Source organism: Lissotriton helveticus, chromosome 10 (genome assembly GCF_964261635.1).
Source record: "Lissotriton helveticus chromosome 10, aLisHel1.1, whole genome shotgun sequence".
NCBI lineage: Eukaryota > Metazoa > Chordata > Amphibia > Caudata > Salamandridae > Lissotriton > Lissotriton helveticus.
In genome coordinates, this window is record NC_136071.1 from 1,092,518,630 (window position 1) to 1,092,543,903 (window position 25,274).

Below are 25,274 nucleotides of genomic sequence, written 5' to 3' on the forward strand. Positions count from 1 at the left end.
CGCGAGACCACCGATTCTGATACTGCCGTCTGGGTAGAGAGGTCTGGGTTCGAATGGGACCGCGAGGCCGCCGATTCTGATACTGCCGTCTCGGTAGAGAGATCTGGGTTCGCATGGGACCGCGAGATCGCCGATTCTGATACTGCCGTCTGGGTAGAGAGGTCTGGGTTCGAATGGGACCGCGAGGCCGCCGATTCTGATACTGCCGTCTGGGTAGAGAGGTCTGGGTTCGAATGGGACCGCGAGGCCGCCGATTCTGATACTGCCGTCTGGGTAGAGAGGTCTGGGTTCGAATGGGACCGCGAGGCCGCCGATTCTGATACTGCCGTCTGGGTAGAGAGGTCTGGGTTCGAATGGGACCGCGAGGCCGCCGATTCTGATACTGCCGTCTGGGTAGAGAAGTCTGGGTTCGAACGGGACCGCGAGGCCGCCGATTCTGATACTGCCGTCTGGGTAGAGAGGTCTGGGTTCGTATGGGACCGCAAGATCGCCGATTATAGGAGGTACATGGTATGTATCTTAGGAATTCCCTGTCCTTAGGGGGTAGATACCTGTTGTGAATAGGTCCTAGGGAGGGGCAGAGGGTAACGTTCTGGCTGGGTCAGTGAGGCTCTGATGAGCTGGTTCTATCTAATCTGAGAACCCAAGCAGAACATTTGGCGTCACGAACCGTTTACGAAACCTGTGTGTGTTGTTGTTGTCTTTCTCTTTGTCCTCGGCATATACGTGCTTTCGTTTGTGTATTCTTTTTCTATTTTGTGTGTGTAGTTTTGTTTTGTCAGGATGTTTTTAAGAAAGTCGAAATCTGTCTTTAAATTGCCTGTTGATATTCCCGGCTGGGATTCAACGCCTTATGAGGCCTTGGCCCGCGAGTGGGCTGATTCTACTGGTTTGAGTGAAAGTTGGAATTCTTGTCTGGGGCTGGCGGAGCCGGATGATCTGATTTCCTGTTTGCAGAAGGCGCCAGTGGCGAAGGGTGATGAGCTTCCTATTTTGGGACGCAGGGGTTGGATTGTCTTGTCTGCGTACAGACTTGTACATGAGAGGTTGTTGAAATTACAGAAGGAGCATGTTGACATGGAACGGAAGTTTGTTAAAATTCAGAATGATCACACTTTGTTGCGGTGTCAAAATAAATTGCTTGCCGACAAGCTTGAGACGTATCAGACTATCGCCGAAAGGGCGGCTGTGCGGATTGCACGATATGAATACAAGAATCGTCGGGGTCACGTTTCTAAACGGAAAGTGCGACTGGTCGTGGCGAAAGCCGGACTGGATTGGAATCCTGATGAATGGGATTGTAATATCTGGAATTCGAGTGATTCTCGTTCCTCGGATGAGGAGTCTAACAATCACGAGTCTTCTCGCTCTAGACGGGCTTTTAAATCTGCTTCTTGTGCTATGGATGTTGAGTCCCGCGACTACGATCGCTCTCTGCATTCTGTTGATACTTCTCATACGGATTGTTCTCCTAGGCTTACTGATCGGGCTCCTTCTGGTGCCCTTCCTGCGGTCTCTGCACATCCTGTTTTTCGTAGGAAGTTGCAGCAGGCTCCCGGTAATCCGAACGGTATTCCTTTGGATTCTTTGGAGGATTTTACTCAACAGGAAATTAGTGATATCTTGCAGCGCTTTCGACAGCGCGCTGGTGAGACCTTACTTACGTGGATGGTGCGCCTTTATGAACTGGGCGCTGCTGGCATTATGTTGGATGCTGGCGATTCTTTGAAGTTCTGTTCCTTGAGTTCGGATTCTACGGTACAAGATCATTTTCGTAATTATAATGGTGGTGGTCAAATCAGTTTGCTTCAGTTGGCGACTGAGGGGTGTAATCAGAAATACCCTACTGAATCTGACTGGCCTGTGAATGACAAGCCGTGGTATACATTGCGCGATGCTGCACAACGTCTCAAAGAGGAGGTGATGAAAACTGCGATTTTTCTGAGTACTGCTGACAGATTGCTTGATGGTTTGTTGACGTCTTCTGTGCGGAATCGTATTATTCGTTCTTCCCCGGTTGCTTATAAGCAGGTCATGATGACCTTATTGATCAATCAGACTGGTAATGCATTATCTATGGTACTGGAATCTGTGCGCCAGCTCGGTGAGTTGGGTGATTGGTTTAAACCTGAGCGACAGTCTCGGCCTGACACTCGTACTCCTGGTGACAATAAGCTTACTAGACGTGACATGTTTGTGGCACTTTTGGCTGATGGTGTGCGGAAGGAGGATATTGATGGTGAAACTACTTCTCGTTTGTGGGACTTATTTCGCAAGCGCGGTTTAGACCGGAAGGAGGTTGCCCGGCGTGTGCGGACGACTGAGTGTGATCGTGAGTATTCTGATGACAGCGGTGATGACGCCCATCGTGTGCGTTCTGATCGTCATGATGATCGACGGTATGTACGTGATGTGTCCCCTCGTCGTGGGAGAGAGAGAGAGAGAGAGAGGGGGAGAGAGAAAGGGGGAGTGATGATTATGGTAACAACCGACGTAGAGATGAAAGGGATCAGTCCCCTGAGTTGAGGAGGAGGGAGGATCGACACAGATTTTCCGATCGAAATTCACAGTACAATACGGAGGATAGGAATCCATTTCGTAAGGGAGATGGATATGAACATGATATATTGATACCTGAGAAACGTGAGAACCTTTATCCTGATTTGTCCTGGCTGACAGAACGCAGTAAAAATGACTAGGAAGTAGGTCAAGCTCCCGTACACAGATGGGCTCACCGAGATAATAGACCCTATGTAGATATTGAAATTTTTTGGAGACATCGTAATATTCAAAGGGCCCGAGCATTGGTAGATACAGGAGCGGAGGCCACTCTTATTCATGGAAAATCAAAGAAATTTAAAGGCCAATTTTTTACAATTACTGGTTTAGGTGGAAAGGAAACTCCCGCAGTACAAACTACAATTGAAATGAGAATAGGCAGGAATCCTAGAAAAGAATACTCTGTATTAGTCGTGCCCCTTGTAGAGTACATCATTGGAATTGACATTTTGAAAGGAATGACTTTACATTTGGATGATGGATGTTATCAATTTGGAACTAAACATTATATATCATCCAGACCCGTACGGGTTGGTCGTTTAAGAATGCCCCCCGTAAAGATTCCCCAGGCGACAAAAGTGGTTTGCCAGAAGCAGTATCGTATCCCAGGTGGCCATGAAGAAATTAGTACCACTATTCAGGATTTGGTGGATGCAGGGGTTATAACTCCGGTTACCTCTGCCTGGAATAATCCTGTTTGGCCGGTGCGTAAGAGTGATAACTCCTGGCGCATGACTGTTGATTATCGAGAATTGAATAAATATACGCCCCCTTTGACTGTCGCAGTACCGGATATTGTTACTTTAATTGAAAGAATTCAAAAGCATCCAGGTACATGGTAAGCGTCCATTGATATTGCTAATGCTTTCTTTTCAATCCCGATTGCCCCTGAATGCCAGGAACAATTCAGTTTTACATGGAACGGACGTCAAATGACATTTAGAAGTCTTCCCCAGGGCTATGTGCATAGTCCTACGATATGTCACCGGCTGGTGGCAGAGCATTTGGCTGAGGTACCTGTACATTCGAAAATTCAGATATGTCATTATATTGATGATGTTCTGATTCAAGGTGAAACACAAGATGAAGTTCAGACCCAATTAGATAAAATCCTTGAATGTTTACGTGAGAAAGGTTGGGAAATCAACCCGGATAAATTACAAGGTCCATCCCAGACTGTAAAATTTTTGGGTATTAATTGGCATGAAGGTCACAGAGAAGTGATCCCACAAGTAAAACAAAAGATTCTTGATTTTGCAGTTCCGAGGAATAGGAAAGAAGCCCAAAGCTTCATTGGCTTATTTGGTTTTTGGCGCCAGCATATTCCTCACTTGAGTCAGATATTGGCCCCCTTGTATCGAGTCACTCGTAAAAAGAATGCGTTTGAATGGGGTAAACCACAACAAGATGCGTTTAGTTTGGCAAAAGAAGCGATTCAGTATGCCTTGGATTTATGGCCTGTGTGCGATGGTGATGTGGATTTGAATGTGTCTGTGCAAGGCCTTTATGCAAATTGGAGTTTGTGGCAAAAACAAGGCAGGAGTAAAGTACCATTAGGTTTTTGGACTAAAAAGTTACCTGATGCTGGTGAGCGTTATACACCTTTTGAGAAACAGTTGCTTGCATGTTATTGGGCTCTGGTGGATACCGAGCAATTAACTTTGGGACATGATGTGGTCCTGCGACCTGAAATTCCTATCATGCAGTGGGTTTTGAGTTCGCCGAAAACTCACAGAATTGGACATGCTCAGGAGGCGAGTGTGATTAAATGGAAATGGTACATACAGGACAGGGCACGTGTGGGACCAAAGAGAGTTGCATCCTTGCATGAGCAAGTGGCGCGGGCACCGTTGGTTGAGACAGAGAGTGAATGCACCGTACCTTTAGTACAGGAATCCCCTGTCAAGTGGGGTAAGCCATTTGATGATTTGTCCCTGGAGGACAGAAACCACGTTTGGTTTACTGATGGTTCGGCAAGGTTCATAGGGACAAAACGACATTGGAAGGCAGTGTCCTATAACCCGATCACACAAAGGTTGCTGAGTACAACTGGTGAGGGAAAGAGTAGCCAATTTGCTGAGCTTTATGCTGTTTATCAAGTTCTGAAGCAAGAGTTACCTGGCACATGTCATATTTTTACTGATTCCTGGTCTACTGCCAATGGATTGGCAGTTTGGTTACCGACTTGGCAGTCCCATAATTGGGAATTGCATTCAAAAGAACTGTGGGGGAAGGAATTATGGCAAGAGATTTGGGACATGCTCCCGCAGAGTACTGTTACAATCTTTCACGTGGATGCTCATACCCCAATAGACTCCCTTGACAAATTTTTTCATAATATTGCAGATGAACAATCTAAAATTGCTGAGGCAATGGTGGACATGCAGGATTCTGATATGGAAGGATTGGCGAAATGGGCCCACCAGAAAGCAGGACATTATGGAGAGAAAGCCACTAGCAGGTGGGCTGCTGATCGAGGAATTTATATTCCTTTAGATTTAATCAAAGACATTATTTTGCATTGTCCCATTTGTCAGCATGCTAGGCAGCGAAAAGTGCCTCAGATTGTTAAAGGTCATTTACATCGCGGGAAACTGCCCGCTCAAATTTGGCAAATTGATTATATTGGTCCGCTTCCTATGAGTAAAAACTGTCAAGACATTTGCACCATTGTGGATACATACAGTGGCCTGTTAGTGGCCCTCCCCTGTAAACAAGCTACCCAAGTGAATACAATTAAGACATTGGAATTGATTATGCTCTATTATGGTGTCCCCTTCCAAATTCAATCTGATAATGCATCCCATTTTCGTGGAAGATTGGTACAGGAATTTTGTGTGGAGAATAATATTGAATGGGTGTTTCATATACCATATTATCCTCAGGCCTCGGGACTTATCGAAAGGATGAACGGTTTGCTGAAACATCAACTGTGTAAGCTAACCGGCGACCGTTATAGGAATTGGAGGGACTGTCTATTTCAGGCCTTGTTAATTTTGAATAATCGTCCCTTCCTAAATGCTGAATCTCCATTGATGCGTTTGTTTCCTCCAAAGGTCGATGCAAAGCCCAATCAAATTAGTGACCCTGTGATATACTGGGAAATTACCCCCGGAGCACTGGCTCCATGCAGAGCGACCCCGGGGTCGGCAGGTCTAGACCTGCATGCCATGAATGATACTATTATAAAGAGTAAAGATCGAGTCATCATTGAAACCGGTGTTGGTGTCTGTATACCCACTGGAAATTTTGGATTAATAGCCCCTAGATCGGGGCTGGCTGTAAAAGGTATTCAAGTGCTCGGAGGAGTCATTGACAGTGACTATCAGGGAGAGATTAAGGTGCTCCTGCTGAATAGCAGTGAGGTTGATTTACCGATTCATAAAACTGACCGAATTGCTCAATTGTTGATAATGCCTGTTTCAGTGGTGAGATCACAAAAGGCACTGCCCCAACGTTGCTAACTGTACGAGGACAAAAAGGTTTCGGCTCCACGGATAATCCTGGAGCTAGAGTTTGGGTGCAATCGCCTAAGAATCCCCCTGAACAAGCTGAAATCATTGCAACCGGTCACGACAATACTGTTCTAGTCATGAGACCAGGGAAAGATAGCTGGGAAGCTGTCCCAGCTGACAAATGTTACCTACGAGAATGAATAATGCCTGTTTTTGATTCTCTTTCAGATCATTCTCTGGACTGTTGCTGCAGGATGTGTCGGCGTTGGACTCCTTTTGGACTGCTATGACGGGAGAGGAGGGAACCCATCGACCCGGGCTGATTTGAGAACCCGGATGCCGCGTTCCTTTGCTGCGTGGGATTCATCATCGAACTTTTGGACTACTTTAGCCAAGCGGGTGACCAATGCCCCTCATTTTTGCTTAACGCCGATGCGGTCGGTGACTGACATTCTAGCGACTTGTTTAGTTGCTGTCCCTGCTTCATTGGAGACTTTGGCCCATATTTTCAATGTATCGAATGCCCGTCCTAATGTCCTTTTGGGAGACGTTGCTACACATGAATACTGCCCTTTATGTACTGAGTTGTCCGATTCAACACCCTTGATCCAGTCCCAGATAATAACTTATAATATCACGCAGGGTGATTTATGCTTCTTTCTTACTTGTGATCCTAATGCTATTTCTGAGTGTGTGCGTTTAAAATTGAAAGGTGCTACATCATTCACAGCTCATGAAAGGACTCTATGCTTCCGAAGATCACCGAAATCATGCACCTCTGTTCAAAATAATATGTCTTGTAAGAGTTTAGTGGTGACCCCTAGTCATTATCGTACAATGCTGCTACCCTCTGGTTGGCTCTTCTCTTGTGGTAATACATCCTGGCCATATATTCCTGCGAACATTTCCGGAGGCCCTTGTGCCATTACCAGACTGAGTTTGTTGATGTTTTACTCACATCCCCATGCTAATTCCCATGTGATCCGAGATGCTGTAATGCTACAAGAGGACTGTGATTCGTCTATGCATTTATATTCCAAATCTGAATACCTTAGCTTAGCTTTCTCAATTGTTGGTGTTCCTGCCTTGGCGGTCTATAATGCCAAGTCTATTGGGAAAATGGCCTGCTGGATGGTAAAATCCATTAATCATACTTCTACGATTTTGTCTGACATACTATTAGACGCCCAGGGTGAACGTAGAGCTATCTTGCAGAACAGGGCGGCTATTGATTATCTTTTGCTTAAACATGGACATGATTGTTCTGATTTTGAGGGTCTTTGTTGTTTTAACCTGTCTGACCATACGAAATCCATTCAGGCTCACATCGATAAACTTCACGACTTGACGGAAGAGGTTAGAAAACACATTGACCAGGGCTGGTTTGACTGGCTCTTTAATTGGCTACCTGATCTACATATGTTGCGTCAAATATTAGGGGGGATTTTGATTACTATTAGCATTCTAATTGCTATCTGTTGCTTTATTCAGTGTATTCCTTCTCTACTTCAATACTGCAAACCCGGTACTAGACATAGATCAGTTAGTTTTGTTTCATATTACTCGTCCACAGATGTTAGTTCTGTTTCATGAATGTATAATAGACTGAAGTCAAGGGTGAAATGTTCTGCTCGATTTTCCCGGCCCTCTTTGGAGGAAAGGTGATTGATGGTGACTTCAGTCTCTTATCATTCCAGTGCAAGGGTTAGAGTAGTGGATAGAGCCTATTTACAAGGCACTTTGATATGATTCTGTATTCTCCTCCCTAGATTAGGGCTTATACATATAGGCTAGGGGACAGATTCGCTAGTATTAGGGATAATTCGTCCTTTAGTTAGGGTATTAGTATACTTTCCATGGAGTTATGCTGAATTCGGGCCTGGTAGGCCTCAAACGGGAGAGACTCCATCTTTCTTTCTGCCCCGGCAGCTTGGGATGCTTCTAGGTCAAGTGTAATGTTTTAGTTACGAGGTGTTGTTCGCTTGGAGAGAACCGGTTCAGGCCGGCCCTTGTCGAAGGATTGTATTTTTCTTCATACCGAAGACACAACATCAGGCCGGCCGGCTGGGAACGTGTCCTTGGTACGGGGAGGTACAAGAATTTGGTGGGCGGCAGGTTACTGGCTGGAATTTTCCATGAAGAAACACGCTTCTATATTAGTGAAAGCCCGAGATAGTTGTGCAGTCAGTTTGTAGGCGGCAGCTAGCCGTTAGTAGAAAGCCTATTACTTATTCCAGGGAAGACAGACGCCATTTTAAAGGCGGAGAAGAATCGAGAAACATATACTCTCCTAGCAGAACAGCCAGGGAAGGAGAGTAGCTGATGAGAGGAAGGTCCCAGGGGCTTGGAGAAGGGTGAAGGGAACAGCGCATAGCGGTGCAGCCGTGTATCCGTGATTGCGGAGGTGTGACTTCAAGACGAGCCAAAGCCCAGACGAGAAGGGAACCTAGATGACTGCTGACTGTGGACTTCATATTAATAAGGTGATGTCGACCCTTTCTTATTAGAGTGTACGACCTAATCTTTTACTTTTCTTTGCAGGCTATGTGTTGTAGGGTGGTGTTATATGTTTGTTTGTAATGATGAGAAATAAAGTACCCCAGTTCTTAGTGAACCGACATGTGCCGTGTGTTCTTGTATGAGAGGGTAACCTATTCTTCTAGTCAGATGCTGCTATGTGAACAGATGCTAATCATGATCAGGTAAGTGGTAACTGAATAAGGGAGAGAGGAGCCCCTTGAATTAACGACCATACTGCACATTATCTAAATTGGCAACCGTTGTGTGATCGGGAATACTATGGTTCTATACCCCTGATGAATAGTAAGATCGACCCCTTTGTATAATGGTAATCATAGGATAAGCTGCCGTCTGGGTAGGTTGTCTGGGTCCGTATGGGACCGCGAGATCGCCGATTCTGATACTGCCGTCTGGGTAGAGAGGTCTGGGTTCGAATGGGACCGCGAGGCCGCCGATTCTGATACTGCCGTCTGGGTAGAGAGGTCTGGGTTCGAATGGGACCGCGAGGCTGCCGATTCTGATACTGCCGTCTGGGTAGAGAGGTCTGGGTTCGAATGGGACCGCGAGGCCGCCGATTCTGATACTGCCGTCTGGGTAGAGAGGTCTGGGTTCGAATGGGACCGCGAGGCCGCCGATTCTGATACTGCCGTCTGGGTAGAGAGATCTGGGTTCGCATGGGACCGCGAGATCGCCGATTCTGATACTGCCGTCTGGGTAGAGAGGTCTGGGTTCGAATGGGACCGCGAGGCCGCCGATTCTGATACTGCCGTCTGGGTAGAGAGGTCTGGGTTCGAATGGGAGCGCGAGGCCGCCGATTCTGATACTGCCGTCTGGGTAGAGAGGTCTGGGTTCGAATGGGACCGCGAGGCCGCCGATTCTGATACTGCCGTCTGGGTAGAGAGGTCTGGGTTCGAATGGGACCGCGAGGCCGCCGATTCTGATACTGCCGTCTGGGTAGAGAGGTCTGGGTTCAAATGGGACCGCGAGGCCGCCGATTCTGATACTGCCGTCTGGGTAGAGAGGTCTGGGTTCGTATGGGACCGCGAGATCGCCGATTATAGGAGGTACATGGTATGTATCTTAGGAATTCCCTGTCCTTAGGGGGTAGATACCTGTTGTGAATAGGTCCTAGGGAGGGGCAGAGGGTAACGTTCTGGCTGGGTCAGTGAGGCTCTGATGAGCTGGTTCTATCTAATCTGAGAACCCAAGCAGAACAGGTGTTTCTCAGCGTGTGCATGCATGTGTGCCCGTTTGTAGCGCAGTTTCTATGTATGTCTGTGTGCAGTTGTCAACCGGGTGTAAAAGACATCCACAACAGCTTCAACGCCACAACCGCCACGACAACCACTGAGATCTCTGCCCCCACGACCACCATCCGCACCAACCACCTGCTCTCCTGGACCAACATCAACGACGACGACGCCATCAAGATCATTACCCCACCATCCACTCTGGATCTCCTTCAGACCCATGGCCACACCACATCTTCAACAAAGCCAGCACAGCCATCGCACCCCAATTCCGGAAAGTCATCAACACGTCCTTTGAGACAGCAACCTTCCCGGAGAGCTGGAAGCACGCCGAGATCAATGCCTTACTCAAGAGACCCAAGGCGGACCCCACGGACCTCAAGAACTTCCGGCCTATCTCCCTGCTCCCGTTCACGAAAAAAGTCATCGAGAAGAACGTCAATGAACAATTGACCCGCTACCTCGAGGAGAACAACATCCTGGACCCTTCCCAGTCCGGGTTCGCAGCAACCACAGCACTGAGACTGCCCTCATCGCCGCCACCGATGACATCAAGTCCTTGCTGGACAACGAAGAAATGGCGGCCCTCATATTCCTGGACCTGTCAGCCGCCTTCGACACGGTCTACCACCACACACTACGAACACGCCTCCACAATGCCGGGTTCCAAGAGAAGGCTCTGGACTGGACCACCTCCTTCCTCTCCGGCAGAACACAGAGCGTCCGACTTCCCCCTTCCGCTCCGAAGCCACAGAGACCATCTGCGGCATACCCCAGGGCTCATCCCTCAGTCCAACTCTGTTTAACATCTACATGGCACCGCTCGCCCACGTCGCCCGTCGGCACGACCTCAACATCATCTCGTACGCCAATGACACCCAGCTGATACTCTCCCTCACCAAGGACCCCCACACTGCCAAAACCAACCTTCACGAAGGAATGAAGGCCGTCGCTGAATGGATGAGGAACAGCCGACTGAAGCGGAACTCGGACAAGATGGCGGTCCTCATCCTCGGATCCACCCCTTCGGCCTGGGATGACTCCTGGTGTCTGACCGCACTGGGAACCGCCCCAACACCCACCGACCACACACGCAACCTAGGGGTCATCCTCGACTCCAACCTCTCCATGACTAAACAGGTCAATGCCGTCTCCTCCTTCTGCTTCAACACCCTCCGCATGCTCAACAGGATCTACAAGTGGATCCCCACTGAAACAAAAAGAACGGTCACCCAGGCCCTCGTCAGCAGCAGGTTGGACTACAGAAATGCCCTCTATGCAGGAGCCTCGGCCAAACTCCTGAGATGGCTCCAACGCATCCAGAACCACTCTACATGCCTGATCCTCGACATCCCTCCCCGCAGCTACATCACACCCCACCTGAGAGACCTGCACTGGCTTCCGGTCAACAAGAGGATAACCTTCAAGCTCCTCACCCACGCGCACAAGGCACTTCACAACACCGGACCAACGTACCTCAACAGATGACCCAGCTTCTACAGCCCCACCCACCAACAAATATATATATATTACCTACTCGCCAGTAGATAGTTATAGTTAGTACATTGTTTCTATTCAAAAAGCATTTTTTCTTTTCCAAATAACTTTGGCGCCGGTTCACGAATCTTCGCGAAATTTTCAAAACTTATGGCCCGCTCTGGTCAGCTCCTATCTTGAAAGTTTCGGGGTGATTCGGCAGGCTGGGGCCGAGAAAAAAGTGGGGGTCCCAAAACTGTTTTCTCCATGTTAATTCCTATAGGAAACTTTAGACAATGCTACAGCCCGAACTGCTGAACGGAATTACACCAAATTTGGCAAAACGGTAGCCCTTAGGTCAGAAAGATAGCCTTTTTTTTAAACGGTGTAAATCCGTTTAGTAGTTCCTGAGAAATTCAAAAAATAGGGGTCGGAAAATCAATTTCCCATAGGAAACTTTAGACACGGTTACAGCCGAAAATGCTGAAGGGAATTACACCAAATTTGGCACACAGGTTCAGAAATAGACCTTTTTTTCAATGGTGTAAATCCTTTCAGTAGTTGCTGACAAAATAAAAAAATAAAAGTTTCGATATTTAGAGGCACGGAGGATCTGCGGACCCTCCCGACCATGAGCTTTATTCTAATTGGCTGTCAACACTCCAAACCAGGAACTGTTGGCAGCTATCTTGTGCCTCGGTAACCACAAAAAACAAGAAAAGGGGGCAGGGTAGAAATACCCTGAACCCCTAGACCTGCTCAGGTGGTCCCACAAGGACCCCCAGGGCCCAAAAAAGCATAAAAAAAATAAATAAATTGGCAGAATTCGCTCTGGGTGCACAAATCCGGCCGAGAAAAAAAAAAAGCACGGGCTTCCGCGCTTTGTTGCATTGAAGCCCCCGGGTGGGCCAGGTCCCGGGGCAGTGAAAAAAAACGTCCACCTCCCCGGGGCTTGGTTAAATAGTTGTGGGGGGGCACGCAGCCCCCCGCAGCCCTGGGGACCGCCACCCCCTGGGGCTAATTGTAAATGAGTGGGGGGCCTCTAAGGCACCCCCAAGCCCCGGGGACCGCCACACCTGGGCTTTCATTCATTATTTGCGGGGGCACACGCCCCCCAAGCCCCGGGGACCGCCACCCCCTGGGGCTAATTGTAAATGCATGGGGGGCCTCTAAGGCCCTCCCAAGCCCCGGGGACCGCCACCACCCAGGGGTTTCATTCATTATTTGCACGGGCATACTGTCCCCCCGCAGCCTCGGGGCCACCATCCCCTGAGGCTTGTTTTTTTAAATAAACATGATACCTGTGTGGAGGGGCTCAAGTCCCCCACACACCCCGGGGACTGCCACCTCCTGGGGCTTTGCCATTGAAGGCAGTGGGGGCAGCGCGGCCCCCCTCCTGGAGCCCGTGATGGCCCTGGGGACTGCTACCCACCAGGGCGGGCTCCTGCAGTGTCCCGGGGTGCCAACCCCCGGGACACTGCTGTTTGCAATGACAGGGGGGGAGCCGCACGGCTCCCGCCCTGTCATTGCAAACTCCGCGCTTTATTGAAGCAGAGCAGATTGCTTTTCCACAAGGGGAGCTGCATGTTAGCAGCTCCCCATGTGGAAAAGCAATGCCGACTCCCGCAGGGCGCGGGGAGTCGGCGGGACTGTAGGGGAATTGGGGCTCCTTCCACAGTCCCCAAAGGAGAGGGCCGGCCTGGGGGATGGGGTCCCCGGGGCTAGAATTGGCCCCGGAGGGGGGCCACGGGGCACCCCTCTCCAGAATAAATGAAAAATAAATAATAAAATAAATAAATAAAGGCCGGCCCCGGGGGATGGGGTCCCAGGGTCCAATGGAGGCCTCAGGATGGGGGCCACGCAGCCCCCTTCCATACAAAAAATAAAATAATGTGGCAATAAATATACAATCCATATTGGTAAACCTCCCTTTTGGTCCCGCTGCCACAATGAGAGTAAGGCCTTGTGAATGTGGAGGATTTCGGAATTGCCAGAAAGAGGTGAGAATTCTCTCTCTTCTCCCTTTCTCACTTCACGGATATGCCCTCTCAGGTTTAATCATCTTTCCGCATATGGTGGCAAGTGGGTCATGCCCCCCTATTTCAAGCAGCAGACAATCTTCTGTTGACGGGGTGGGGCAACTCTGCAGGGCGGCCTAAGCTAACGGGGCCAGACATCACGTTACTCAAATGTAAAGAAGGATTTCTGACGCCAATTCACGGAAAACTTCAGCGTTCGTTTATTGTTGTGGCTGCAGGTACACTCTCCTGGCGCGTTTCGGTGACTGCCTTGATCATAGGAATTGAGGTAAGTGGACACAGGTGCTTTATAACAATGTCCTCACATGACACAAAAGCTCAGTGCATACAAGTCCCATAATGCAACGATATATGCATCAGGACGCTCGCTGTTGTGGTGTTCTTTTAAATATTTGCTCAATAGCATATTATTCACCACAGATATACAATTTATTCAGCCTTAGTGCAAAATTGATGTGGATTCAGTGCATCGATAGTAAAGTGTCACGTGCAAATATATACAATCCATATTGGTAAACCTCCCTTTGGTCCCGTTGCCACAATGAGAGAAATGTCTTGTGAATGTGGAGGATTTCGGAATCGCCAGAAAGAGGTGAGAAACCTCTCTCTTCTCCCTTTCTCACCTCATGGATATGCCCTCTCAGGTTTACTGGACACCTTCCTGCACATACACAATCAATGGCAATTTGCTGTTTCTATGTGTGCTGCACAACGAGGCACAAATGGAAACAGCAAAAACTAGGAGAAATAAATCATTTCTCCTCATTTCACCTGTTTAAGACCAGGTTTTCCCTGGCCTTAATTTTGGCACTGCCTCCTATTTCTGCCACCCTTGTAAATAGGGGGCAGCATCAAAATCAATGGGTGTTGTGGTTAAACGCCCACCGCAATCCCCAATGCCCTCCCCTTTCACGCTAAGTACAGCGTGAAAGGGTGTCTTATTTACAAGGCAGCATTAAGCCACTGAAAGTGATGTTGTGGTGGAGATAGGGGCTTGTAACTATGCCCCATAAATTCTTATCAAACGAGTCAAATTATAACCAGTCCCCCTGTCGGGGATGCTGCACATGAAGGGACGTTGGTTTGCCAAATTGATTACTTACAGGAACCAATCTAATCTGCAAATGGACTTATGGTTCTCATCTACAAAGATGCTATTTTAGAAATCGCAAACTGCAACAAATAGCAATTCATTGAAGTCACAATGTGTGCACCAACTTCTATCAAATCCATTGTTATTTTGCAAACCAACCTATGCGTTAATAGGTTGGTTAACAAAATACCGATTTGTTGTGGATCACATTCTGACCTACCTCATTAATATGCTTGAGGTAGATTGCAAATGGTGACTCTGTACGATACATTCACAGGGAGGATGGCTTGCTGGGGTCGGCAGACCATGAATTCTGTGATTGGTATTAAATAAAGCTATCTTTTTATGCAGCCCGTTTTCCTTAAAAGAAAACGAGATGTGGTTAAAAAAAAAGTTGAAAAATCACCCAAACGGTTTTTAGAAGCAGGCAGTAGTCCATGGGACCACTGTCTCCTCCTATAACAAGCATTTGCAATGCAATAGGTCTCGCATTATTTAAGTTTGAGCTATTATTATTGAACATGGCAATGTTTTTTGCTTTATGCTATAGTTTTCTTATGTACATAAAAAGTTACATATAAAGTATTTGTTGTTACAATTATTTATGCAGTATTTAAATTTCTTTCCATAAAAGATGACAAAAATATCTTAGCAAAAAAGTAAAACTTTTTAATGGTAATTGACTAAATGTCCATTTGTACATATTAATTTCAAATAGGTAAGTGTAAACATCACAAATATATTATGCAAACAGTGCAAAATATTTTAGCCATAAATATTTTTTTTTTACGAGGTAGTTTGTAAGAAAATGATTGTAAAAGGCAAACACTGTAATTAAAATGTAACATATAACAGTACAGTTATGGCTAGTAAACATACATTAGTAGTATGGTATAATTGTAAACATCACAAATATATTGTGCAAACATTGCAATGGTGTTGTACTCTAATAACTGTTTTTTTTTGGAGAACATAGTTTTTTAAGAAACAATTGTAAAAGTATTACACGCTTAATAAAGTGCACTATATAAAAGTACAGTTATATTCCAAAATAGTTTTCTTTGTATTAGTGTCATTTTAAATTACTTTTTAAGAATGACTTCAAGTATGAAAATAACAAGCTTTCTAGGCAAGAAACAATTATTAGCATTTTAAGAAAAGCTTTTGTTCTTGTTGGTGTTTCCTTATATTTCTTCAAGCACATCAGTTATGCATCCATTGCAAAACAAAACTTTTAGCTTAATGGGTAGATATGCCATCAAAGAATCCTCAAAGTTTTCAGTATCTGGTTCTATACGTAAGTAGTCCATCAAAGCAATATTCACAATGTCTATTGACTGTAAAGCTTCGTTTGTTCCCACTTGAGCTGTCATGGTAGTATTTTCCTGTAATCTTTTTTCAACTCCATATAAGGTGACGAAAATTGTTTCCTTTGGAGGTTGTACCACCTATTGGAAAATTGTTTTAAAAAACAATTATTGTATTACATTTGCATTATTGTATTAATATATGCAAGTTTTATAAATGCAGTTCATTAAGTTGTAGAAAAACATTTATATACTTTTGTAGCATACATTAAATGAAAAGTTAATATTATAAATAGAGGTACTTGCAGGTTGCCTTTTTATGTTATTGACAAAATGGCAATATTTCAGTCTTGATATATTACATGTCACAGGTATGTTGGGGGCATTATTTTACTGAATCATCAAAAATGTATTTGACATTTTATTGATTTAGTAAAATAACAATTACGTTATTTTATATTTTGAGGCATTTAGATGTATATGCCTCTAGTTTTTAGATGTCTAATTGAATTGGTATTTTACTATTAAATTTCTTTAATTGTAAAATACCAAAATAGTGTGCATGCATTATGTGCATGTACACTTATAATAAGATATGCAAATCTGTTGTTATTGTATATTTGTTTGGGCTATCGAATTTTATTTTTTATGGGTGTTCTACGGGATGTTTAAGTGACAGTCCTTGCAGGTTGGAAATTTGTATCTGCAATTCATAATACTGAATTAATAATGGCGTTTCATTTTTATGAGCTTTAATGCTGATTGAAATGAATGGCCATTAGTAAATTGGTATTTGTGAATTTGTAAATATTTATTGCTTTAACCCCTTAAGTGTTGCTGACGGGCAATGGTTGTCAGCAGCGCTACCTCCCCAGTGCTGTGCATGACTATTGAACGTCCATTCAGTACTAGTTCTAATGGACAGTGCAGCACTGGGGAGGAATGTGTTACAGTAGCTATGAAGCTAAAGTAAGTTTTTCTTTGTTATATTCGTTTTCTTTAGTAAATACAAACTTTATGTAGTTTATCCAAAAAATACATTTGTACATATTGTCACCTGGCGTGAAAACAAAATTTCTGTGGAAAAAAGTGTTAAAAACAAAGCATTTTTGTATTGGATAGTTTACAAATTTCACTTACTTGTATTGTGGTATGTCTTGTCGTATTCAATATTTTTTCTCTGTTAAATTCGTGTACAGTCATATGAGTCAGCTGTACATATGTTCCAAGATGAAAAATAAAGTCTGTTGCTTCTCTCCACAGACTTATCTTAACGGAGTCGGTAGCATCTTTTATTGTGATGCTCCTTATTTTTGTTTCTTGTCCTTTAGCGATTATAGTTCTTGTATCTTCAATCTGCAATTTTAAAAATGTTTTTTTTTATTATTGAGTTAATGTAGTCATATATATGTATTCTTTTAATTGAATAAAGCTGTTTTACACATTTTTATTCGTTGTAGATTACATTTTTGTAAAGGCATAGCATTTGTGTTTAAGCAATCAATATTTATCTGTAAATTATTTACTCACCGTATACTTAGTTGCGATTTGTTGTTTTGCTTTTATTGTATTTGTATTATCAAGACTATCATATTTAGAGTGCTTTACTTACCTTAGTATTGAAATAAATTTGCTACTATCATATTTAAAGTTCTTTACTTACCTCATAATTTAAATCGATTCTTGCTGTATATTTGTAAACATTGTCTTAGAGTGCTTTGCTTACCTTACTATTGAAATAAATGTGCTACTATCATATTTAAAGTGTTTTACTTACCTTATTATTTAAATTGATTGTTGCTGTATATTTGTAAACATTGTATTAAAGTTTTTAGTACAAAATAGTCTTAATATGTATATTGTACTTAATAAAATAATTGTATGCAGAAAGCATTTGCATATTGTTTTTTTTTAGCATTTTATACTAACAGCAATTACTATCAAATGTAAAATGCTTTACTTACCTTCTACTTGCTAGTTAATTGTTACTCTCAAATAGTATAATTTGTTTAGAATTGTTTGCCAGTAAGCATTGTTATAGCTATAGTAAGCGTTACAGAAGAAATTATGTAGTAGTATATTGCAAATGCAATTTGTTTTTAGGAATGCATATTTATTAGAGATACAAGCATATATAAAGCGCTTTACTTACCTTATACTTGGTAGTTAATTGTTATTTTTCAAACATTTATTTTGTTCTGGAAATTGTTTACAAGTAAGCAATGTGATAGTTATATTGAATGTTATAGATATTTTTTGGGCAAGAGTACTAATTCAATTTTTTGTCAAGAATGTATTCTTTTAAGAAACACAAACATATGTAAAGCGCTTTACTTACCTTATAATAAGTATGAATTGGCTCTATTTTTAAATTTATTTTTCTGAATATATTGGTACAAAGAGTCGAAAATAACATTGAATATTATATATTATTTTCATATAGGATAGCATGTACAGTTCAAATTATTCATACATATGTATCATACTAGGATTATAAGTACATTTGCATAGCGAACAGTTATATATAGGCATTTTGTTAAAGACATTTTTTTGCATTACAAAGGAGAAAAAATGTCAAATGTTATAGTAGTAGCAAAATAATTTTCTTGCATCTTACCTCTGTTACTGTTCCAGATACACTTAGTAGTGTTTTCATGGCAGCCTCGCGTACAGCCTTAATAGGAGACAGTGGCGGTGCCATTGGATTTAAAATATACTGTGCTTCCTGGATAAGAGATTGGGAAATAGACAGTGGAGGCATTCTTGCAATTTTTGTTTTTTTGGTTATTAATATTATACCATCTTTTACAATGTAATTTCGAATCATCAGTCCATTTTGTTCTTTTGTTTGATGATAGTATTCTTCGTTATAACAAGTTGATTTAATACATCCAGTTTCATCTGCTAATGACATGTGGTACAATACTTTATTCTCATTTTTGGCGTTTCTGTAGTAAGTTTTTGATGAACATTGTATAACGTTGACACGGACTCCTTTTTGATATGGTTTGGCATCAACTTGTCTGTCATCTTTGAGTTCTTCAATAGAAATCATCTGTAAAATATAATTCATTAAGTTAGAATGGTAGATAATATTGTCAGATGAATATATACAGACAGTGATGTAATGCATTTATTTAAATAGCTATCCATATTGGTTTGTGATCACTGTAATATGATTCTAATGTGCCACAATTTATAAAGCGTGTATTTGTAAAAATGTGGTCTAATAAAGAATTGTAGTCTGTTGTAGCTGTTGTTATTCTTTGTTCGCAATTGAAATGTGTTAACATGTGACTTACAAGTAATTTAGCATTGTGTGTTGTTTGAAGTAAATCAATATTAAAGTCACCCATTATTATATATTTATGGTGTGGGTATGCATTTATTGTCGTTGTTAATATTGCTAAAAAGGTTTCTGTTGGCACTTTGGGTTGTTTGTACACAAATACTATTAAGTAATTTATGTTGTTTATTGTTTGTGTTATTGTCAGAATGTCAACCTGTTGTGTTGTAGTAAATATTGGATGTATAATTATTTGTTGCTGGGAATAGATTGCAATTCCATGTTTTGTTTGTTTATTGGAAAAATTGTCAAATATTACACAATTATAATGATCTATATTATATGTATTGCTAGGTGTTTTGTGTGTTATATTAATTTCAGTTAAGCATAATATGTCAGCACTTAACATGTTATTATCAGCTTTCATTGATTTGAAATGTTTTTGTAGTGATCTTATGTTATGTGTTATTATTGTGAAGTATTTGCTATATTGTGCTATTTGTGTTATAGATATCTCTAGTATCATGTCTGTTTTTAAGCGTAGCATTTCTTCATGTACTTTATAGTGTGTTGCTATCTTATTTTCATTGAAATTTTTCAAATATATATTTTTCAATGATTTTGCTCGACTAATTGCTACATAATGTAAGTGATGTGTTTTGATGTTATTAAAATGTATATATAATGGTTCTATTGTTTGTCCTTGTGTTCTATGTATAGTACGTGCTGATGATTGTCGTATTGGGAATTGTTTTCGTATAATAGTTATACATTTTTTGCTGTATTGAAATTGACGAGAAATTTTTAATATTGGTGTCCAAGCATTAGAAATATTTGTATGATAAAGATGTTTGTTTTGTTGTCTTGTCTGTGTACCTATTTTCTGATTGTCAAACAATATCCAAATAATAATTGGGATATCATCTATACAATCTACATACTCAACTATGCCTGTTGCACCATTAGTTAAACCATCATTAACATTAATGTTTGAAGTTAGATCATATCGTAATTTTATGGCAATATGTAATGTCTTTGACAAATTCATTGTTTGTGTTGCATTTGTAGGTAATCTTTCTAGTATTGCTTCTTTTGCTATTGCAGTTAGGTCTCCTGCTACTGTATCTATTGCTATTGTTGTGTACATAGGGTAATGTTTCATGTGTTCTTGTAAAACAATATCATTAATTTCATCTACCTCTTTATTCGTACCCATGATATATGGTATTGATTTTATTATATGTAAGTCAGGTTGTATTTCGCGAGTCTTTAATGTTTGTATATCATCATTAGTATGTTCACCTATTCTTAGTCTATTAAGCATTTCTGCAAATGGTAAATCATTTATTTGTCGCATTATTTTAGTAAGTTCATATAATTTGAAATTTGTTTGCCACAAGTTTGTACTCAATGGTGCATACATGTGTCTTGAATTTTCAAATATATATGAATCAAAAACTGGTTTCAATTGGTAAAAGTCTCCAATAGCTAATATAGAAATTCCTCCAAAAGGATTGTTTGAGGCTTTTATTTCTTGCATTCTATTGTGTATGAAAGTGAGCATATTTGTTCCTACCATTGAAATTTCATCTATTACTAATACTTTTAAATGCATTAGTTTGCTTTGTAGTGCTGCTCTATTTTCATGTGTTAATTGTTTATATGATAAAGTTTGTGAGATTGGAATTTTGAATGTGCTATGTAATGTTTGTCCATTAATATTATGTGCTGCTTGTCCTGTTGGTGCAGTAAGCAAGATATGAATATTGTCTGGATTTTCTCCTGCTTTAGTATTGTAGTATCTCAGTAATGTTTGATAAAGTGCAGTTATAAGGAAACTTTTACCTACTCCTGCACCGCCAGTACAAAAAGTAAAGAAATTTGTTGTTTGAGTTTTCAGCCAATTTAAATGATGATATACAAAATTTAGTTGCTCAGATGTTAAATTTTGCATTATGTAATTGTATTCTTCTTCAGGTAATAAATTATTTACCAGTAAATCTTCTTCTGTTGTACTTCTAACTCCTAAATCTAGTGATAAGTCATAGTTTACATCATGATTATTATGTGCATGTATTTCACTGTCATCTATTGGTATCTGTTCTGGTGGTGATGCTGGTGATATCAGTATATTGTCATTATTATGTTCTTCATCATCAAAGGGTATTATATGTTGCTTGTTATATAAGGAATAATTATTATCAATTTCTATTTGTAACTCCAAGTATCTTTCGTAGTATGTATCTTTGTCTGAAATTATATTACTTTCTATTCTCCAGGGGTAAAAAAGCATTAATAATTCTCTGTAATAGTCTTCAGGCTCATTATTTTTATTAAATTTCCGATATCGTATTATTTTAGTTTTTTTACGGCAAGTGTATTTTTCAGTAGTTTCATTGGCAATTAATTCATTTATTTCAAGTTCCTCATCATCAGAACTATAAAAGTTTGTTTCTAACAGTAAATTATCATAACTGTTTTGTACTTTTTTTATTTTACTCTTTGGTACTATATTATATTTAGATGCATAATCAGCCAAAGTACATTTTTCTAATGTTATTGGTCGTTTGCTATACTTATTAATTATATTATCAAGTTGTACTTTTGTTGATGTTTCTGGCATCATGTTAATTGTATGCATGTCTTTCATTAAGTAAGTTCGTTTGTCTGGTAAACTTGTATTGATAAATATAAATGATCTAGAGCTTTTCCGTAATGGCATTTGTAGTATTAGATAAGCAGCTTCTTGTGCACTAATTTCAGTGCAATTCAAAAATTTGTTTCCAATATGCTTTAATTGCTCTTTAATCTTTACATTATGAGACACTTCTTTTGCGGCTTGTGCTATTATTTTGCTTAATCCTCGCTGAGATTTACTCAAATATGAAACAATATATACTGCACAAGCATATGCATCTAAGACATATTGTATATCTATGTTAGCTTGCCATGCCTGTAATATTATTCTATTGTAATTATTAATAAAAGATTCAGCTGGTGTTCTTTGCAAAAATATAGTTGTTTTGTTAATTTGTAAGCGTATGCATTTTATATATTGCTCTTCTGTTAATTCTATTTTGTGTAGAAACTCTTCATATGTGTAATGTGAAAAGCTTTCTGAGGACATAGTAGAATAGATAATATCAATTTGTTGCTTTGCAATTGTATCTTTTTTATCTAATTGTAATGGCTTTAATATTTTAGTACATGGCATAGGATATTTTGGGTATTGATATTTGCATATTTTTTTATGTTTTATACGACAATTTTTAGTATGTCCATGTTTCTGCAATGGAAGTAAACATTCAAAGGACAGTTCTTCAGTTTTGTGACAAGTTATATGTTTGTTAATAAAAGATATAACTTTGTCATCTTTTTCTATGCCATACTGTGGTGCATTATTTACCCAAAGTAAAGCATGTATATGTGGTGATCCTCTTTGTTGAAATTCAACTCTGTAAAAATAATCTGAGATTTTACCTATTGGATTACTCTTGTCCAATAAAATGCAGTTAAATAATTTTTTTACTTGATAATCAAAGTGTCGTGCACATGTTATAGGATCTTGTTGTATTAAACTACATTTACTTTCCCAAGACATACTTTTGAACTCTTCTCTGGTGCATTCTTTAAGTTTCTTTACACGTAACAGTATATTAATTAAGTGATACCATTTTGTTTCTGCTGCAGACAAAGTCAAAAAAAAAGTTGGAATGCCCAATTGTCTTATCATAGCAAACAAATCACGTTTGCAATTTTCCCAGTAAGGAGGAGAGCTCCGTATTGTTTTTAATATTTTGTATCCCTCATTAAAGTGCAATATACTTTGTAAATTTTCTTTTATGTCTTTTACTGTAATTACTTTGCCATCAGTAAAATGTTTTCTAAGTGATATAAAGATTTTATCTTGTATTTGTTTAATTTGCAATTTTTTCAATTTGAAAAACATATTTGTTATATTATTAGCTACTCTCTTATCATAACTACGTAATTCTACTTTACATATTGTACTATAATGTACTGATACATGTCTATCTTTATTAGCTGTTCTACGTTTCCCACAAAATATTGTAGGAAATGCTAAATATTCAGAATCTTTATCCTCATACAATCCACGTGGTGTATTATGTTCAGCGGGTGCCAAATTTAATACATTTATGTTATCGTCTGTTATTGTTTCATTAGTTAATAATGTATCTAAATTGCCTACAGGCATGTTATCTGTACTACTTGAATCATTATTACTATCAGATGTTTGTATACTATTTGTTTCAATTGGAACATATTCCCAATCTGAATTTATAGTTACTTCATATTCTTTAAACAAATCACTATTGTATGCTAACCATGAAGCTGCTCTTTTAACCCCTTCGACGCTCATGACGAGCTGGGCTCGTCATGAGGTAGCCTCCTCGCATGCTCATGACGAGCCCAGCTCGTCATGTAACATGCGCTTTCGCAAAATCCAGCGTACGGGGGGGGGAATCATGCCGCATGCATGCGGTTAACTATATTTGGTCTTACATTTTCATAATGTGTGTATGATTTATACTGTAATTTTCTTTTTAATTTTATTGGTATTGTCATAGTATCACTCATTTGCCTTGGTAATATTGTTATAGTGGTCATAACATCGGCTGGAACGTTTACTACAGCACCTGTCAAGGATTTTTGAAATCCACGTGGCAGTGTTTTAATTTGCAAAAAAGGTATTCTTGGAGATACTAATCTTTCTTCTAAGTCATACAAATGTAATTCAGGTGGTATATCAGGGAAACTCATGCCATTATAAACTGAACATGGTGGAATTTTATTTTGCATAATGTACTTATAGCATGTATTACATATATAATTACTTTGCTGGTTACTGATATTACATAATATAAAAGTCTTGTTGTGTATTATATTGCAGATATTTCTAACTGTTTCTTTATGCCACATTTGGTTACAAATAGTGCATATATATTCAGGTCCATAATGGATTTGATTAACGAAGTTATCTATAATATACTTTGTAATTGACTGATTAATATTTGTATTTTGTCTTGCATGTAATGCCACATTTTCAACGGAAGTAACATTAATTTTTGTTTGGCTAATACTAAGTTCTTGTATTTCAGAGTATTCATTAAAAATATTTGGCCTTATAATATGTTCTATTTCATTTGTTTGCTGTAAATTAATATTATCCTTTTTGTTAGTAACATTTAGTTCAATATCTATAGGAATAACAGGTATAGCTTCAGATGCTAATGTAGCACTATAATGTATTACCATATGTGTAAGTCCTTTTTTTTTATTTTGTGTAATTAGTCTCCTTTGACCTTTTTGAAAAGAACTTTTAAGTATTGCATTAATAGTAATTGGTATAATAGTTAGTGATATTGATTCATAATTTAGGGGTAAAATGTTATTTGAAAGCATTGTTACATGCTGCACTAAATGTGTTATTGTTGTAGTATGTAAAAGTATAGTTGTGCAATTATGCGTTTCCTTACTCTGTGATGTTGTACTCAAATAGTAAGTAAAGTAGTTGTTATCTTGTTTGGTAATAACAAATACTATTTTATTTAAGTACATTATGACAGAATTATATGTAGTTAATGTATTTTGTAAAGCTAATGTTATGTTTTTTTGTAAAGTATTATCCTGTAAAATTATATGTATTTGTTTTTTTTTAAGCTGAATTGAATATGTTGTATTATTATATTTAATGTATTTAGGTATATCATTTATGTCTATATTTTGTCTGTTATAAAACATCAGCATGTCTTCATACATTTTTTCCCCAAGTTGCATTATATTATGTATCTCTTGTATGGACCAGTTTTTCATAAATGTTAATTTGTTGTAAAGTACAGCAAATATAATATTGCAAATATATAAGCTATGTAGTTCATTTTCTTGAAATTTAGTATTTAAAAGGCGATTATTTACTTCTATTAACTTGCTACTATCTGTATGCTCATTATTGATAATGCTTATATTATTAACATCTAATGCCTTGTCAGAGAGTTGTTGTATATGACTATTTTCAGATTTATTTGCAGTAACATTACTGACTTTACTTTTGCTAGTATCTAATGTTATATTCGATAGTAATTGCTCTTTTAAAATTAACTCTTGTTCACTAGTTTTATTTTTTGAGATTTTCTTTTTATCTTTTTTAATATTTTGCAAGTCTTCAGTAAGTTCTATTTCTTTGCTAAGAATAATTATTTTCTGTTTTTTACAACGTTTACTATTTTTATTTTTGGTGAAAGGTCTTTTTGTTGCTGTTTTTATTAAA